The sequence below is a fragment of the Antedon mediterranea genome, chromosome 5 (assembly GCF_964355755.1).
Source record: "Antedon mediterranea chromosome 5, ecAntMedi1.1, whole genome shotgun sequence".
NCBI lineage: Eukaryota > Metazoa > Echinodermata > Crinoidea > Comatulida > Antedonidae > Antedon > Antedon mediterranea.
In genome coordinates this window covers 11,344,889-11,366,100 of record NC_092674.1, presented here as the reverse complement: position 1 = coordinate 11,366,100, position 21,212 = coordinate 11,344,889, and the positions used below count along the sequence as shown (strand labels likewise).

Below are 21,212 nucleotides of genomic sequence, written 5' to 3'. Positions count from 1 at the left end.
TTAGGCGTTTAAAAAAACATGGCTCTCACTTTCAATAGAATACTGTACATATTCTCTCCCCTATCTCATCCTTAATGCTTAGTTTTTACTAGAGACGCAACACAAGGACGTAACGCAACGTAAGTGAGTTGACCAATCACAAGCGATGGATTATTCGAACTATTGCTTGTCATTGGTCAACACACTTACTTGCGTTTACTTGCGTTGCGTCCTAGTGGGAACCAAGCTTAAAAAAAAACAATGTTCAGTGCCATGCACTATGTGCTGAAATACATTCCATATGATAACACTTTTCGCAGCTGTTGGTGTATAGAGTTCACCAGTTAAAATAAAATTTGAAGAAACCCTTGGTTTGTTAAAGCATGGGTTAAAGAAACATCCACCCAGGCATTTTTTTAAACACCCCATCCTGATTGTACGACAGTGTTCTCTCATTCCAAAATAAATGTTTACTGCTCTAGAATCGGAGTTGCATGAGAAAAGTACCACTGCGTAAGTAGTTTTAAATCTATAGTTTTTTACCAGGAAGTTGTTTCAAATTAACAAATCCCTGGTTAAAACAATATGTCATCAGTGACGAGTTTTAGTCTATTAAATATTATAACCAACCATTCCTTATTTTGTAATAGAATAATAAAATCTAAAATAAACAACATTAAGTAACTATATTAATAGTTATATTTCAAGACTACAAAATCTGATTTTCAAATATAGGCCTATATAAGTTTCACTAAATTTGACTGAATTAAACGTAAACCGTGTTAATTTTAAATGAAAACACATAATTATTAAATTAGTGTTTATTGGGCTTATTAATTATTTATAAAGCTATTATTAAATTATCACATTTCAAATTGCAAAAGTAGTCCTAACAGTTCTTTTCAAATATTTTTTCACCAATTTGGCTAATTTGGAAAGAAAACAAAATTTCCAGTCTGAAGTCGGAGATGCTACCTCATCGTGGTAGACTGGTGTCAACATCATTGGTATCAACTTAAAAATTGTACCAATGATGGCTAACAGCATCACGCTTAACATTGCGCAACGTTTTCGTCACCATTTCACTGTTCATTAGTAATTTATGAATGAACAATTCAACTAAATAATAAAATAATAATAGCGCCCTCTTTCAGAACCAAACTTTTTTTGACCTATTTTTCTTTCTGATTATTGTTTGCGCTGCATGGCGGCGGCGGTGGTGTTGTCGGTCGTCCAACTCTTATTATTTTATACGTATTTTAGAAGTTTAATTTTGTAAGTATTTACATACATTATTATAGAAATCATTATTTTAAGTGGAAAAGAAGGGCGACTACAAAGAATTCGGTAAATAGCCTAGGCCTACAATACATGATATCCCCACTCCATGTGGATAGGCCTACTAGCCTACTAGCTAGTAGGCCTAGGCCTAGGCCTAGTCTAGAGCCTACCCCACACACCAGGCCATGGCAGGCAGGCCAGGGAGCATGATTTGTTTTGTTTGGAGTGTGGAGTTATTATTAAAAATGTTGAGACGTAAATGACAGAAAAATGTATATAAAACAAAATGAAAAATGTGTTTAATGAAATTCTATATTGACAGTTCTTGATCTTAATAGCTAAACTAAATGTAATAAACTATCCCCCACCGGACACCATCATATCCATCCATGTATTACTAACTGTCTAGGTTTCAGGTTTGAATAGAGTAGGCTAGGCTCTGTCTAGGCAGGGCCTAGGCCTAGCCCTATATATGGTGTGAATTGAAAATCGTAATAAAAATTCTCAACTAGGCCTAGGTCTAAGGTAATAAACTTATCCCCTACATTTGACTTAGACGACACGACTAGTCTAGAGTTGGCCTAGGCCTATATCATTTTTAATATTTTACATATTTAAAGACCCTAAAATGTAGACCTTTTGCAATTTGCATACCCATTGCATCCCCAAAAATCCTTATCTAACAAGGCCTATTTGGCAATGGTGAATAGTAAAATGATTAAGGCTGGGCCTAGGCTAGGCCCAGAACCTAGTACTTGATAATAGCAAAGAACTTATAACACAAGAATCTAATGCTCATCTGAGGCTTATTCAAAACGCAGTATTGATTAGAAGTACAGGGTTAAACTGGGCGACGCAATTTCACAGCATGGAGCAACGTAAAAAACTACTCACATTTTCTATTACGGAATTTTGTAATCTTTTTATCCAGACTAGGCCTATAGAAATTAATACAGGGTAATAGCAAGTTGGGAACACGTACTACAGAAGCAGGTAATATAGCGCCGCCAGTGGCAGGATTACTGTGCCTACGTGTCGGACACGCTTTGTTTTGAAATTTATTTTTGCCGGCGTTTTTGCACAGAATAACACTATTTCATTCCAATTAGATTTACCGAGATAACAGTAAGTAACTGAATTTATTTATTATAACCTATTTTCACAAATTGGCATATTTGCACATTTTCCCACCCGTAATTTAAGAAATAACAATATCCTTTGTGTTCCCTTTAGTAGAGTCAATGTTCTTAAAAATGGTGACATCAGTAGATTAAGTTTCTTATAATAGTTTAGTCCATGAGGCCCATCCCCATATCGACATTTTTAATTCCAATCTTTATCTGTTTCGTCATAATTTAAGTGTTTCTGGGTTGTTGTAATTGTCTTGTATATGTTAAACCAAGCTGTAAGTGGCGGAAATTATGTTATATAAAATTTCACTACCTACCCTGTTACTAGTGTTAGGAATGTACAATAATTATATATATATATATTCACGCTGAGAATGTTAAAGAGTCGCTATCCAATCGAGTTCGAACAATACCATCCCCAGTGGTCTAATGGTTAGGACATCTGCATATCAAGCAGGCAGTCCGAGTTCGAGTCTCGGTTGGGGCGACTTTTTCTCATTCTCACAGATTTCCTCATCTTTATCGTTTCTAATTAATTAATTAAATTTCAGTGTATCACCGGGCGGTTTAGAATTAATGTTCTTTGCCTGATTTGTTTATATAAATATATATATATATATATAAACACATCAGGCAATGAACATTAATATATATATATAAACAAATCAGGCAAAGAACATTAATTCTAAACCGCCCGGTGATATACTGAAATTTAATTAATTAATTTGAAACGATAAAGATGAGGAAATCTGTGAGAATGAGAAAAAGTTGCTTCAACCGAGACTCGAACTCGGACCGCCTGCTTGATATGCAGATGTCCTAACCATTAGACCACTGGGGCTTTCATGGTATTGTTCGAACTCGATTGGATAACGACTCTTTAACATTCTCGGCGTGGTACGGCGGAACAGCACTAGTCCTCAGTTGTACGCACGCGCAACAGAGATCAAATTGATACGCCCTCATCTTTCAGTATTTTTTTTCATATATATATATATACATATGTATGTACGTTTCTTTCAAAGTATAGTTTGAGTTCATATATAATGAGTAACATAACGTTAGGCATATCATGCTCACCAGCATTAGACCTTTTTTATATACTATGAAACTACACAAAAAGTTTTTGTTAACATTTATTTTTAACAATGTATAATAGATAATAATTGTTAAAAAATTGCTAAATTTTTTTTACAGATATGGAAACTCTGCATGGTGTGCAATGCAAAAATCAATAAAGATGGTGCCCATGCCAAATTAGTGGAGCAGTACTGTGTTAACAGAGATGATATTGATGAAAACATATCCCCCTTTTTCTGTCATCTCTGCTACACCATCTGGCTCTGCCACTCCATTCTTATCTGGCGCCGGCTCAAAGGCAAACCCGTCGATCTTCAACCAGCAAATCATTTTAGTCCGGTGGCAGGAGGGGGGATATCACCACCCGAAAGGGGACAAATTGCCATCCAACTTTTCTAGACCAGAATTTTCCGTAGATTACGAATATGGAAGGTAATCGATCAGGATAGGAAGCGTTTTCGAGATATAAGGGGTCAAAGTTCAAAATTGACCAATATAAAAAAATGCTATATCTCTGGAAATTCTGGACGTAGTGAGATAATTTTGGTGTCAAATTGTTCACAATGTATATGTTTATATTAGCTCTAACAGAAATGTCTTTGAAAAATTGGCCGGAAACCCCATTTTTAGCAATTTTGACCTTTGACCCCTTTTTGCTATATCTAAGTAACGGCAGGTCGGAGAGAATTAAAAATAGGAGCAAATTGTTCCTAAGATATACATTTATATTCAGTATAACAGATGATATTGCTTGAAAATGACCGGAAGTGTGGTTATTAACCTTTGACATAATTGAATAAGGTTATAAAAACATAAATTAATAAATATTTGTCATAAGGAGCCAATTGTGGTGTCAAATTGTTCACAATATATATGTTTATAGTTGCCATAATGAAACTTTTTTTCAAAAAGTGACTGAAACACCTATTTTTCTGTATTTTTAACCTTTGACCTGTTTTTCTCATCTAAATAACGACATGGCACAGAGATTTCTAACGGCAAATTGTTTATAATAGATATTTTTATTCAATCTAATAGATTATACTGTTTGAAAAATACAAGTGTGATTATTGCCTTTAAATCCTGTACATAAGAGCCTATCAGGGCGGATTTAATTCAAAGAGGTGTGGAAGGGGAATAATACTATTACTATACAGTACAATGTCTTTCAGAAATATTTGAGCAATTTCAATCAGGTATCCATGAATCTCCAATAAACGGAATGTACGGCTCATAGAGAATTCAGAAGTTACACTTGGTTCATTTTGGCAAATCCATATGGGTTCCTTTTAAAAGGATTGAGAGTGCACAGACAGGCTTTTCCCATGGCTTAATATTGGAACCTACAGTTTTAGTTACCCGATATATTTCTAACACAGTAGCTTATGTAGCCAAATGCATTGATCCGATACAGGAGCCAAATGTAGAACTGAACATACAGTAGAGAACCACAGAAGGGTCTAAATAGATGACCTGCTGTTGTTTCATTTTAGGCAAAATCCAAATCGGTTCCTTAAGGATCGAGAGTGCACAGGCAACTTTATTCCATGTGCCTGTCTATAAACCCACATTGTCACCCCTTATATTTATATTTCCATTATGAGGCTTAATGTCCATGGATGACCGGCCCTTGGGTTAATTTGGGCAAATCCATAAGTGTTCCTTAAGGATCGAGAGTGCACAGGCGGCTTTATTCCATGTGCCTGTCTATATAAACCCACAGTGTCACTCATTATATTTCCATTGTGGGGCTTAATGTCCATCCATGGAGGACCGGCCCTTGGGTTAATTTGGGCAAATCCATAAATTTTTCTTAAGGATCGAGAGTGCACAGGCAGCTTAATTCATGGGCCACGCCTGTCTATATGAACTCACAGTGTCACCCCTTATATTTCCATTATGGGGCTTAATGTCCATCCATGGAGAACGACCGGCCCTTGGGTTAATTTGGGCAAATCCATAAAATGTTCCTTATGGATGATCGAGGGTGCACAGGGATATTTATTATATCTCTATGAACCCACATTTTCACACCACATACATTATTTCCAATATAGGGTCTCTTGTAGCCCCACATAGAGAACCCCGAAAGGTCCATGAAGGATCGGCCCTTGGGTTCATTTGGGCAAATCCATAAATGTTATTTAAAGATTGAGGGTGCACATTTAGTTTTATTCCATAGTTCATCTATGAACTATTTACCCCACAGGTACCCATAGCACACATATAGATCCCAAAAGGGTCCTTAGAGGGTTCATTCGGGCAAATCCACATGGGTTATTTTAGAATCCTTTGTATACAGGAAACCCTTTCCTGTATGGGCCAAACTATATAAAAATTGTGGTCTGTCTGTGTAGTGAGTTGTGGATTGAGTTTGGCCACCTGGATCTGCCTATGCCCTCTCCTTACAAATTTGTATTCTCTGGTTCTGATGAATAGTAGTTTATTTTCCAAAGACGAATATTGTAGCCCTAATAAATGCAACTGTATAGTGGCAAAGCATTGAAGGTCAGCGCAACATTTTAACATCATAACATTTTAATCGTCATATTAATTTTATTATTTATTTTACAGTATTATATTAATACATTTAAAATAATGCGCACTAGAAAAAATATAAAAATACCATAACTTCACTGATCAAATAACGTGATTACATTTATGAACATCGATCTCATAGTTTGAATAACTTTGCATTATTTAGTATATCATTTGTTCAAATGTTGACCTTTGACCCATGTCAACTTGTGTAATGATAAATGTGCTCTTTTGATTGTGTATGATTGATAGATGTCTTAACAGAATTATAAAACATAACATTTTGTCTTAAATGTTAGTTTTTATTTGGTTTTAAATGCAAATTGTGTGATTGGTTAATATTGACATTTGACCTTTAATTAATTGCAAAGTATTTGTTTTATAAGGCGACTGAATAACACCATACAATACCTATAACCATACAAATATATTAAAAGACCAAATTGAACTTTTATAAACTGGTTATAATACATATGTATATAATACATTGTTATAATTGGTCAATTTTGAACTTTGACCCCTTTTTTCTTCCTATTCGCTTCCTATCCTGATCGAAGTCTGATTTGATTAAATACAGTATTATAATTATATTAATCAAAATTATAATGAAATAACATTTACACTTTACTAATCAAATAATTTGATTACTTGTAAAACCATCAATATCATAGTTTGGACAACTTTGCATTTATTTGTTAACTAATACGCGTATTCAAATGTTGACCTTTGACCTTATGTCAACTGATGAAATTGACCTTATGTCAACTGATGAAATTATGTATTCGCTCTTTTACAATGCGTATGATTGATTAACAGAATGAGAAAACATCCAATTTTTATTAAATATTAGTTTTTATTTGGTTTTTTAGGTACGTTCTATGATTGGTCAATATTGACATTTGACCCTTAATCACAAAGGATTTTTTTTTTCATAAGGTGATTGAATAGACACTTATAATCATAAAAATGTAATAAAAGACCAAATTGTGCTTCAATAAATTTGTTATAATACATATACATAATACATTGTTGTAATTGGTCAATTTTGAACTTTGACCTCATATATCTCGAAAACGCTTCCTATCCTGATCGATTACCTTCCATATTCGTAATCTACGGAACATTCTAGTCTAGAAAAGTTGGATGGCAATTTGTCCCCTTTCGGGTGGTGATTCCCCCCTCCTGCCACCGGACTATTTATCCAACACCAAACACGCACTGATACGTACAAGTTCTCATATATGACGAGAACAACTAGGGACTGGAACGAACTACCTCCAAATATACAGAACATTGAAGAAAGTGAATCTTTCGAGGAAGCATTAAAGGAACACTTAAAAAACATATCACCTGAAATCAGAGACTAAATATCAAACAAATCCTGCTTGTTTTGATCCTTAAGGATCGTTAAGCCGTACCCGAAAGAAGAATGTATCACAGAAAAAAACTGCTCCACTTAAATCATGGCTTCCAAACAAACGCACTGAAAATTGCGAGATATGCAAGGATGAGTTTAAAAAAGGTTTTTATTCATTTATTTATTTGTTGCTCTTTATCACATACAAATATATACATAACACAAGATGAGAGGATAACCCTATAAGCTTGTTTCCAAAGGTGTCCTCGACATAAAGAAAGAAACAAAAATAACATTTAACTTACCAGATGATCATTATTAATAATATTTTCTTGTTTGTTTTCAAAGGTGGAAGACCAAAGAAAATTAAGAGTGGACTAGGGGCTCCGGAGTGCAAGAGAAGGATGGCACATACATAGATCAATGGGCACACATTTCTCATCAATTGACAACATTTCCAATTCTTACAGCATCATTGGTTCTGTGAGTCCATTCATGTGTTATATGTTCATGTCCTGTAGTGTTACCTTGTCAACATGTTGCTTGTAACATGTGTGTTAAGCTCTTTTTTGTCAATGTTAGTGTTATGACTTGTCCTTCTTGTTTAGTTGGTTCAGGGAGGTATCTTATACCTCCCTGGTTGATTGATGTGCCATATCAGTCTATATCTGCACTGCCAGATATCTATTTGTGCAATGTTATTTGTCTGTTGCTGTAACTTGTGTCAGTTAGAATGTCAATTTTTAAATATATTCTTTATTTTGTAATGAAATATTAACATGTTTTACAAATAATATACCACTAAACACAGTAAAACATTGCGATGTAATACTTTGTTGAAACTATCACGGTCGTAGTCGATTGAAATAGTACAGTACATGTAACGATACACTACGACGTATGTTTATATATAATGTTAAACAATTTATGAAAACCACCTCTATTCGGGGCAAATCATAAATTCGATTTAATCGGTAATAAATATTAAATTACGGCGACTGAAAAAGCTCATTATCCGTTTAAAAAAAATTGTATCCAACCTCTGCAGCACAGATTGAAAAAAAAAATGGATCGAATTTCTGTTATGAGTATACAGTACTTTCCTTTACGACGCCTGAGGGAATAGACACTTGTGGAACGACACAGAGATTGGAATGTTCCATTCATCGCAAATCAATACATTTGTATAAACGTATATTAAATCTATCAAAATAGTATTTTTTTAAGAAAATCGGCCTGTCTTCAACATTATGATACTGTACTCGAGCTGTTCAACCGGTTTTCAGCTATTAAAAACAATTATCATAGGAGGAGATAGGAAAATGCGAAGCCTCCTCGCATTTTTGTGGCGGGTATTTTTCAAGACGGACATCCATTAGACAGTGTATAGGCCTACCACGATCGGAAAACACCCCTATCTGGGGCAAATCGTTGAACCTAAATTCGTTTTAATCGTCAATAACTAATTATCTAACTCAATTTAATTAGTAAACAGGGTTACATCAGGTGGTTAAAATCAGTACCGAAAGTACGAACCAACTTTACATACCATCGAGTAAAAATTCTAAAAGTAAGGCGCGATTTACCGAATTTTGCCCTTACGTAAATTTATATATAGATAAACATTTTCAATAATATATTTTGAATAGTATTTATTATTATTATTTTGTCTTGTCAATTATTTACAAATTCCCAATGTTCGAGTGCCATCAAATGTGGCATCGAATAAGACCAAAAGAAGAAGATCAATTTGTAACATTTTTGTTTAGATAAAATAATTTTATATAGTTATAGTTTGTAACCAGTGAACCCAAGATAAATTGAATAAATTGTGTTTAAATAATATGTTAATCTTACAGATTAAACAACTTAGGTTGATAATCAGTGGAGCGGAAGAGGACGCTGTTGAGGATGAAACAGCGCCATGAGCTGACCAATTTTTAAGACGACTTGAAAGAACCAATGCTATGATGGTGACGGATGTCCCACTGGGATTTGTTAGAAGCCTAAAAGGAAAGGTTTGTCAACTGTTAGACAAACAAGAAAGGTGACAATAATTATTTGATATTTATTGTTGTATTTATAATCTTAGCGTTCCCAAAATAGAGAAAACAAGTCATCTAAACAAGAAAATGTATTTCCTTTCAGTCTTAACATGCTAACATGGCACGATTGGTTGATTCCGGAAGATAAAATCTGGATAAAGCTTAGAGGGTACAAAGGGGTTGGCACATTCAAGTTTATATTGCAAATTGCAAATGTCGAACGACCAAATGCACTACAGAACACGGTTACCATTTGTTATCGGAGGAAAATATAATTTGCAAACAGGAATGGAAAGGATTCGGCAACAAGTTGAAGAACTTAAAAAGATGGTGTGGAAGTAAGTGAATGATTCAAGATGTTACCTTACTAAACTAAATCACTTTTTTATACACACGTCAAAAACAGGGAGTTTTAAACTTAAAGCATATCTTTAAAATAAATAAATATTGTACTTTTATATTGTACTTTTATATTTTCAGTGGAAAGAAAATAGAGATTTTCGCTTTTGGTGATTATGAATATGAGTGCCGCACATATGGACTTTCTGGAGCAAGCGGTTAGTACACTACTTATTTCAGACAACAAGTAATAATGAGTTTAAAAACAAGACCAGAAAGATAGTAACGATAGCTTATTCCATATAAGGCGAAATACATATATAAAATATTAATTCATTATGAATTTACTAGCCTACAAAAACTATATACACCTATATTATAACCTGACCCCACACACTAAATCTATCAAAATTTACATATCTTTTTTCCTTTCTTATCTACCATATACATTATTTACTATCCATTATTTAAGAACGATATCTGTATAAATTTATTTTTTATTTAATATTAAAAATTTATTTAAATGAAAAAAAAAATTTTTTTTCAACTAAACACAACATACATTGCATTTATAAATAACAACAATCTAAATTCTTTACAGAACATGGTATACATTCTAACTTCAAAATAAACGAAATCGCGTCAATCAACGAATGGAATAAAGAATACACCATGACAAAAAAGAATCCTTTCAACAAGGAAATTTTAAGCTGCAAACGGTCCTACAATTATTTTTAATAACAGGAATAATGTACAGTTCAGAATGGTAGACAACAAACTTGTTAATATAAAAATTATAATATCGACGTTAACACAGGAGAAATTACCAACGTCAACAACAACGCACTTGAAGAAATCAACTATGCTATAAAAGAAGAATACCAAAGATTACAGGAAAAAACAAAAGATAGTACTAAGAAGTACAAAGACACCAATAAAAGAATTTAACCCTTCAAACTTCTTATTCACCCGGTACATAGACGCACTTATTAAAAACCTTCAAATGAGTTCTCCTAATCTCATTAAATCCATCTCCAACATATACCCACACAATATTCCACTTAACTTTACTTTCAATACCACAAATATGATATATTTGGACACACACATTTCCATCAACTACACAACACTTTCAACAAACAAAATACACTACTCAATATATCAAAAACCATACCAAAAATATACATACATCTATAAAACATCCAATCATAACCCCGAAATATTTAAAAGTATCATCAAAACTGAATCACACTGATACAATCTACTATCTACTATCTTGCAAGAATTTCAACACATTACCACCCTTTTTTCATTAGGATTAAAGGAGATAGGATACAGTCTTAAATTCATTAATAAACATACAGTATGATACAATTTAAACACAATCCAAAGAAAAAGGTCACCAGTAATAATTATAATAAGCAAACCTTTTTTATTAAAACAATGTTTGATAAAACAACTGATAAAACAGAACCAACAATTTAACCACAAAAACTTACAACAAATACAAAACAAATATGTTGCACAAGTAAAAGATTACATAACTACCTTACAGCATATCACACGTATTAAGTTAAAGGTTTAATATCTTTAAAAATTATACTGAATATCGTTTATCTGTTTACTACAATTTTCTGTTTTTTAAATATTTTTTGTAGACATTTTTACATTTAAAAATAGATTATATTATACAGTTTCATAATAGTACACTCTATAGCTTTATTCATTTTGAGTTATATTTTTTCTATTAAAAATGTTTTGTACTATAGACAAAGTATTGAATAAACACTCAATATTAAATGACATTAATTTACTATTTTTATTGATCACTACAATCACATTTTAAATTTTAACTAAGATTCTGTCCTACGCATTCCTTTTCAACACTAATTAATCATTCCTAAAATCAAATCCCTAATTATATAAACATTAACTTGTGTTTAAGTCTTTCTTTAATATAAAATATTTCCCACAAATTATAAAAAAAACAAACAATTTTAATCATTCCTTACATGTCATATTTAAGAAATAAATGTTTTAACCATTCCTATACAAAAATATTAGTATACTAACTACCTCAAACTTTTTTAACTAAACCTAACCCTACATAATCTGATTTAAACATTATAATTAGGCCATTTTAAAATTTATTTCCTATGTATTTCTAAACTTAACTTTTTAAACCTCTTTCCTGAACCACCCTACAAATAATCTAGTAAAAACTACAGTATATTTACTTATTAACGTTTTTTACCCCAAAAACCCCTAGTCACTAAATGTAAACATTGTAATTTATATTCCCCTACCATAACCAAGTATATGAACCCAAGTGTTATATCTAAATAAATAACTTCTCATTAAATTTAAACTAAAAACCATTATGTTTATAATTTTCTCATATAATAACTTGTACTCAATAGTTATTCATTTTGACAAAAAAATGGATAACAAATTTTGAAACGGTAGGTGGCGCTGTTCACTCAAAGGACTACTGGGTATGTCGTGATATCCTATACTGTGCGGATACGTGAGAACTCTGCTCGTCAGATTCAAGTTTAATAAACATTGGTTTAGTTTATAAATTAAAATAAAATTAGTAAAATTCTGAAAACAATACAGTTTTTTCAGAACCCATGATTAGTATAGTACAAATTGGCTTTGAATCAAATCCTTTCTGAAAATCTGTATTGTCATCAATTTTTAGTTAGCTTAAATAATATGTAGCGGTTTTCTTTCATCATTTTGATAAGGACTGATGTAGATTTAAAAAACATCGATTAAACTAGAATTACGTACTGCTACAACTATCTATATCTTAATTAAAGATTATTTGAATCATGGTAGTGTTGTGGTGTCTCACTAATCTAGAATAATTAAGTTCCACTTTGTTCCCTTTAAAAAGAATTTTAAAGATAATTTTGTTCTTTAAAGAATTTTTTTTAAATGTCACATTATATTATACTATAGTTATTTACTTTGACTAAAAAGTTATTTAATTAACTAGAAGCCAATTGTCTCTCAGGTTTTTGGTTAAATTTTACAGTTTATTTTTCCTTTTTATAAAAACTACTATATTATCATGATCATCTTTATTATCTCCACCAAGGAGGTTATATTGTTTGTGTGATATTTGTTTGCAAGTGTCTGTGTGTGTTTTAGCAGCTGAGTATAACATCAAACTAAAAGAAAGATCTTTACCAAATCTAAACCACAGTATAGATATGGTCACAGAAGACTCCATTAACTTCTGGAGGCAATACAGACAAAGGATTCCAATTCTGGAGCACTTTTTAGTGTTTTACAAATTTAGGTCATACGTCAAAGCTACAAGATGGATCTTTTCCACATTTACCACCACCCTATGAAAGGTATAATATCTACAACAAGACTCCAATCAATATAGAACCAGCATTCCAATTATGGACCACTTTTTAGTGTTTTACAAATTTAGGTCATACGTCAAAGCTACAAGATGGATCTTTTCCACATTTACCACCACCCTATGAAAGGTATAATATCTACAACAAGACTCCAATCAATACAGAACCAGGATTCCAATTATGGACCACTTTTTAGTGTTTTACAAATTTAGGTCATACATCAAAGCTACAAGATGGATCTTTTCCACATTTACCACCACCCTATGAAAGATATAATATCTACAACAAGACTCCAATCAATACAGAACCAGGATTCCAATTCTGGAGCACTTTTTAGTGTTTTACAAATTTAGGTCATACGTCAAAGCTACAAGATGGATCTTTTCCACATTTACCACCACCCTATGAAAGGTATAATATCTACAACAAGACTCCAATCAATATAGAACCAGCATTCCAATTATGGACCACTTTTTAGTGTTTTACAAATTTAGGTCATACGTCAAAGCTACAAGATGGATCTTTTCCACATTTACCACCACCCTATGAAAGGTATAATATCTACAACAAGACTCCAATCAATACAGAACCAGGATTCCAATTATGGACCACTTTTTAGTGTTTTACAAATTTAGGTCATACATCAAAGCTACAAGATGGATCTTTTCCACATTTACCACCACCCTATGAAAGATATAATATCTACAACAAGACTCCAATCAATACAGAACCAGGATTCCAATTATGGACCACTTTTTAGTGTTTTACAAATTTAGGTCATACGTCAAAGCTACAAGATGAATCTTTTCCACATTTACCACCACCCTATGAAAGGTATAATATCTACAACAAGACTCCAATCAATACAGAACCAGGATTCCAATTATGGACCACTTTTTAGTGTTTTACAAATTTAGGTCATACATCAAAGCTACAAGATGGATCTTTTCCACATTTACCACCACCCTATGAAAGGTATAATATCTACAACAAGACTCCAATCAATACAGAACCAGGATTCAAATTATGGACCATTTTTAGTGTTTTACTAATTTTAGGTCATACGTCAAAGCTACAAGATGGATCTTTTCCGCATTTACCACCACCCTATGGAAGGTATAATACCTGCAACAAGACTCCAATCAATACTAAACCAGAATTCCAATTATGGATCGCTTTTAGTTTGTGCAATGATGATTAAATTGTTTTTTGTTGTTGCAAATTACACAATTTTAATGATAAATATTACATTCTTTGGTTTACTACTATACTACACCTTGATTCGGTATTTTAAACAATATAAATTTGAAAACGAGGCTTAATCATTTGTAATTTTGGAAGTCATCAGCACAGGAAAATCTGATTGCTCTTGTTTTTTATGTCTTGGGGTACAATACATCATTAAATCAAGGCCAGTCTTCATGAAAATATTAATTTGTATAATGAAGAAGGAATGGTGTTGCCCGAAAGCTCTTCAACTTGTTGTGGCTGTTTTATTTTATCATTTTGATTTAGCTTTTTGTTTATGTAATTTTGTATCACCATTGAGATCCAGATTGAGAAATCTAATATTTCATAGCGAACAATTACATAATCTAAGAAGTTTTTTTTTTTTTCAATTTCAATCCAGGTTCGTTTATTGTGTTTTCTTATCCTTTTGTGAAAAGTGTGCCTACTATAATAAACAGTACAAAAGGAAGCCACGACGACGACGCCTCACGATTTAAGGGTAATCTACTGCATGAGATAATATTACTGACTGTACTAGTAAGGTTTAGTTAAATCATACTATCAGTATGTTTACTAGACTAAATTCAATATCTTCAACATTGATAAAGACATGGATTTGAGGATAAACTTATCGCAATCAATCAGGCCAAAGAATAAGTTTGTAATTTATTCCCAGTGTAATCTGCACTTTTCTAATGTCTCTTAAGATAAGAATTAGACCAAGAGGTTTATGTTCTAAAAACCTGATACAAGTGGCCGAGAAAACAAATTGGAATCTACCGAATAGAATTACCCATCGCCATTCTAATCCAGAATAAAATATATTAAAATTGTGCTGAGATTAACCTAATTAATGATTTGTTGTCCCCCAAAAACTTGAAAAAAGAAAATTATTAAAATCAGACCTTGAATAGGCCATTTTTCAAATTTAATAACAATTATTCCACAGAAAAAGACAAAATAAATAGTTTAAAAAAACCAAAATCTTAGCACGGCCTTTTTGAATGGCCTAGCCTTGTACGACATTAATAAAGATGGAATCAACTACTGTATTACTTGAATAAAATAAAAGTTTACTTTAAAACAGAAGTAAACAAAACAAATAATGAATGTTTTGTACTGTGTTCATTGCATTGGGATAATTAAATTTCATCCTCATGACTCCACCCTGTTCAAATAGAACATGAAATATTCCTCCAATTCATTCATACATTCATATAAATAATGAATAAAAAACATTGAAAATGAATCATTTTATAAATGATCAATAATTATCTTGATGATCAATGATCTATGAACAGCATTTTTATATATTCTCATAAAATTTATTTGATAATTTAATTGATTATTTATGTAACATTTAAAAGAAATTGTTGATAATAAACCTAGAGATGTTTGGAGATGAGGCAATTTATAATCTGTTTGCAAAATGAATGGTTATATAGTGTGATGCAGCTGGAGAGACTAGCTTTTAATGGTTATATGATGGCCATTAAATCCATAAGTTCGTTGTAAAGGCCTTTCCTATTAACCCATGACATACAGAGTGTATCTGAATTAAACATAAAGTTTTTAAGCATTTAACGTATTCATCACATGTACAGTGCTAATGAAGTATTTTGTTAGTAGGCCGACAAACATAATTTTTTAGTAATGAGTAAAAATCTACAGTTATATAGTACCGTTTTGTGTACAACTACAGTACAATAATACAATAATATTCCACCAATCATTGTAGTGAAATCACTGTAGGCTATATGTTGCGCTTTTCACTACATGCTACAAGTTTCACATCATGTTCATGCATTTTGTGTACACTAGACCTACGGTTTAAAGTCCTTAGAATCCTTAGAGAAGAATCGTCCTACCACCAGAACCATGGAGCGAGTAAGCGTTGAACCTTTGTCACACACAGAAACTGTGAAATTGGGACTGGACCGTTTTAGAGGTGTTTACCACCTGTTGGTCCCGATCCTTCACTAACAGTGTTAGTGAGAAGTTGAATAAATAAAATAATAAATAAGGCTATGGTCTTAATTAGCCACTAACTATATAGATGTGAACGTCTTTTATTTCCTTTATCAACCTGTGGTAAACCTATGAGATTACTAACAATGCTTTATGGTTCTTTATTAATATATTATTATTGGTTTATATGACGGATAAACTCTCATTTTTATAAAGTAGCGGTAGTGTACATACCATGTGTAAATTTATGTTTTTAGCTTGTTTCTGAGAGTCAAATTTTTTTCAAATTGAGTTTTATAGCAATTCCTATAGTTCATATCAAATTGTATTCCATACAGACTAGTTGTAGGTGGCCTGGGTATGATGTTTGGCAAAAATAAAGGGAGTTGAGATTACTGTTAAATATACTTCGATTACATTGCAGGCTTTTTACATGTTTTTAGCAATTTAGCTCTTTCATCATTCTTGTTTCATTTGGTAAAACTTTTAGCCAGTTAAATTAGTTTGTTTTTTAATTTGATGATTACTCTTATTTTTACCGAAACTTTGTTCTCAGAACTTTTATTTCTTTCAGCTTTTAGCTTCAGGAAAATATATATTCATTAAAAATCACTGATGGATGTCAAATCTTATATTTCACCTATAAGCAGGCAATATAATATGATATAATGTTCCATTTCATCAGTGTACTGATCACTGTAGTGTAATAGAATAAAAAATTTACCCCTTTAACCTCACTACTATACTAAATCATGCGATGTGAAATCTTATGAAGCTTGTTCTACGTGTAGTTTTGTTCAAAAGCTTGATACTAATTAAGCGTATCTAATGACTAGGTTCAATACATCATTCACTTTTAGTAAATGTCATTGACATTAATAATAATAAGAATTACATTACAACTTCATGTTCAAGGTCACCACTAATTATGCTATATATTGTAATTTTTCTTTTTACTTATTTATATTTCATTTTCTTCAAACTTTTGCCTGACACAAGATGTTTTTAGAAACTAAGCCTTCTTTCAAATCAAATATCAGAAAAAGGAATTCCTTGTACTGTATTAAAGATGTATTAAGTTTTCTTTCCAAAAACATGAAGAATAAAGATTAATAAAATCAGACTTTGAATAGGCCATTTTGAAGTTATAATAAAGTTATTCACTTTTACAGTTATAAATAGAAAAATATAAATGTTTAACCAAAAACCATTGTCTAACGTGACAGATAGTGATGGTTGAAAATTCTAAACATGATCTGTTAAGAAAGGTGCCAATTTGTTGCCAATTCTTCCTCTATCTTTTTCTTCGATGGATGTATTACAAAATAGTTAATTTTTGCAATTGCATATAACTTAGGTAGGCTTTCAAGTTACGACAGGAAAATGTTAGATCTTAATGCTTGTCAGAAAAGTTTTCAACTGTGTCTTAAAATAGTTCAAACAACACAATGTGTTACCAACTGAAACTAGAACAAAAGTAACTGGGAAACATATTTATAAACTCAAAAATATAGCAACTCTTATGTCATCCAAGTGATCCTACATTTTTTTTTTTTTTATATTTTATTTGTTTTTAACTGTTCTGTATATATGTTTTAAATTAGGCCTACTGTGTATTTATGTTATAATTTTTATTTACTTTTAAACTTATAACTGGACCATTTTGGAAAGCAGTACTGCGTTTAAAGACCCCTTCCCTGCAATTTTGGACGTTTTTTGGAAAATAATACATATATATCACTTTAAAAACATTAAACCATGTCATTCCTTGTCTTAAATGTACGTTTTATGGTAAATTATGATAAAAAGTGAGAAACAATGCACTACCTAAGTAGCTCGCGGCGATCGACCTCTCGTGGACGGTCTTAGGCCTAGCCTAGCTAGGCTTAGTTTTGTAGGCCTAGCTGGTAAACATCGGTAAACGTACGAACATCGTATGCGACCTATATACCTAGCCTGACGTTGTATAGTTGCTGTATTAATTGTCTTTCTATTTTTGCCAGACTCCGTTGATACAAATTGGGGAAAACCCGGTATTTTCGCTGAAAAGTTAGGAGTCTTCCATTTGTTTTGGCCTCACGATCGATCGAAAAGTGAGCGAATTACAGGTGAAAAACAAAAATATCAATCCGCGCGCAATGCATTTTGGGATTTATAGCGGGCCGCTATAATTATTAGAATCGGCTTATTTTTCACATTTTTAACCGTTTAAAGACGAAAAAAGTTATCGCAATAGGACCATATAGTATTATTTTTACATTAAATATAGTTTGTGATCTTAAATTAGATCTAAAAAACGTAGGGAATGGGGCTTTAACTGAAAATGCAATCCAGTCAAAAGAAAGAATAAATAAATAAATGTCTGTTGAAAATGGTAGGAATTGCACAGCTTTGCAGCTGCCACAGCAAAATTATAAAAACTCTGTAGTATTTGGAGTCTGACATAAGTAAATCTGCACAAGCTTAGATAGGTAGCTAGTTGGAGGCTGTGCCGTGCCTTGTAAGCAAGAATCAATTCAATTTGTTAGGTAACCAATGAAGGGCAGAAGTACAAGAGAGAGGTTATCAAATTGATATGTTCTTATAGTAAGCAGCATCAATTAAAATTTAAAAAACAATACCAAAAATTGGCAATTATTATCTATTATCACTACCTACTAAGTACGTCAACTTTGATGAATGACATAATACTAATTTTTTGTTAGCAAATGCGCTTCTACTGAGCTCTGCTGCCAAACATAGTTCTGATGAGTTGACTGGCCAATTGGTAGGCAGGTGCACAAGAAACCATAACTATTAATTGACACAGGTTCAAGTCTTCTCAGATAAGAACTTTAAACTGAAGCTTTAAGTCAGAGTATACATCTGGCTTGTGTAGAAGAAGTTCATTTCATTCTGATAACTCAAGTGTCTCTGAACGGAAAACCATCTATAAAATCAGTACAGGTTCAAGTCTTCTAACCAAACAATAGAGGGCGACAAAATACATTAATGGGAGGATGACTCGATTATTGGGAGAGTTGAAAGGTTTGCATTTGAACGGTGTCAATGAAGACTACCTTACCTTATTTAAACTTAAATTATTGTCTGCTGCCTCCTATTTCCTATTAAAAATCTTGCAGTATACTATACTATACACAAGTCTGAAAATGTTTTCAGAATAAATTTCTACAGACTCATTGTCATTTTCTGTTTGATTTTTGTTTTACAAATGCTAATTGACTTTTATAATTGTAAAGGCTTGCAGGTGTATCATTAAAATAACAAGTAACCCATGCGATATCCAATTATAATATGCTCATTAGACATTTTTATGTATTTTTGTTTTTAATCATGATTTTAATCAATCCGTTGTGACAAGATTACAAACGCCACATCCAATAGCCTATGGGCATTTACTGGAAGACGTGTTTGCTACTCGTAAATCTGTGAACTGATGCGCCATTAACACATTCAGTCAGTGCACGACGTCAAATTCAAAACCTGTTACTTCAATTTGGTTGTCACTTTACAAAAGATTTTTGATACATTTAACCTAAGTTTTACCTGATTGCTTTCTGATCTGTCTGGTATAGTGAATTCAATTCAGCTGATCATGTGAGTTCTTTGTGTACAAAAAAAAAAGAAATTTGCAAAGGTGACTGGCATACAGGTAGTGAATGGAGAACCATGATAAAGTGAGGAGAGTAAACAAAAACTTATTTGGATGTTGGTAATTGGATTCCACATAATAAATTTTTACATTAATTAGTGGAATAGATAGATAGAAGAATATGAGTTAAAAGGACTATTTAAGGATATTCTTTTGTTACTATTATGACAACAATTTCAAATCCAGTGTATTCTTGTTATCTGATTGGTTAATTTTGTTAAGTTTTATTCACTATTTGTTCTATTGCATGGTAAATGTTATATTTTATTGTTCTATTGCATTATCTATAGGCCTACTATTGATGTTACAGTATGAACATTTTTATTTTTGTGCAATGGGACAAATATTTTCATTTCAGTTAAACTTCATGACAATATTTGTACCATTGCATAAACATTTATTATACTAATAAACCAACAAACAGAGTATAAGAAAATAGATCCAAAATTCTTCTCATCAAATTGTGATTATTAGTGAATTGTCTTCATACAATTGGGATTCAATGAAGCAAGTTATGTGAACACATGATAGATCCACACCAATATGATTGATATCTAGTTCCGCGTCAATGAACGACGACCAACTGAACTATAAGATATTATTAACATTAATACACTTCAGATGTAATAATGTAATGTACAGTGATAGCACAGATTGGTATGAACCCATCAAACACTGTGCGCAAGTCACATGACGTACCGTCAGGTATGACCTAGCTTGACATTTGCAGATGAACTAAAGTAGACGACGGATACTTTGTTGGTTTTTTTCTTACTTGCTGATGTAGTTTTTATTGAAGTAGATTGATCCTAGGGATTACTGTTTATAAAAACTATTTCTATCAGGCCCTGGGAACTGTGATCTGTTGGTTATCGGATGCCTTGATTTTGCAAACCGGAATTCTTAAGCCATAGGATTAAAGTACAGCAGCAGAATGTTATTGTTATTGCCACCACATTTTACTGCATAATTATTTATACCTTTTTAGCGTTTCTTATGAGAGATACACAATGAATCCTCAAGTCATTGAAGAAACTATAAGATGTATTATTATTGATAATATTATTAATTTTTAAAACTCTTGTCAAATTCAAATTTCTGAAAATTCATAAATCGTATATAAAAAAGCTTATGAACACAGTAGCACCACTCCTTTAAGACATTCAGGGACCTCATTAACAGGACACTTTACTTTGAAATTAATGGAAGGGGAATGTCTTAAACAATATGGCT

At 32.2% G+C, this 21,212-nt stretch overlaps 2 long non-coding RNA genes across 2 annotated transcripts in view; both read left to right on the top strand.

Moving 5' to 3' along the window:
* Positions 1-7,732: 7,732 nt before the first annotated feature.
* On the top strand, positions 7,733-9,731 carry LOC140049986 (uncharacterized). The gene is made up of 3 exons (XR_011845341.1): positions 7,733-7,848; positions 9,225-9,412; positions 9,514-9,731. It is a non-coding gene; the product is annotated as an uncharacterized lncRNA (long non-coding RNA).
* A 160-nt stretch (positions 9,732-9,891) lies between these two features.
* Positions 9,892-21,212, top strand: part of LOC140048559 (uncharacterized) — a 30,742-nt gene continuing 19,421 nt past the window's right edge. Inside the window, exon 1 of the long non-coding RNA XR_011845093.1 lies at positions 9,892-9,967. This is a non-coding gene — a long non-coding RNA (uncharacterized lncRNA). The remainder of the gene's footprint in view (positions 9,968-21,212) is intronic.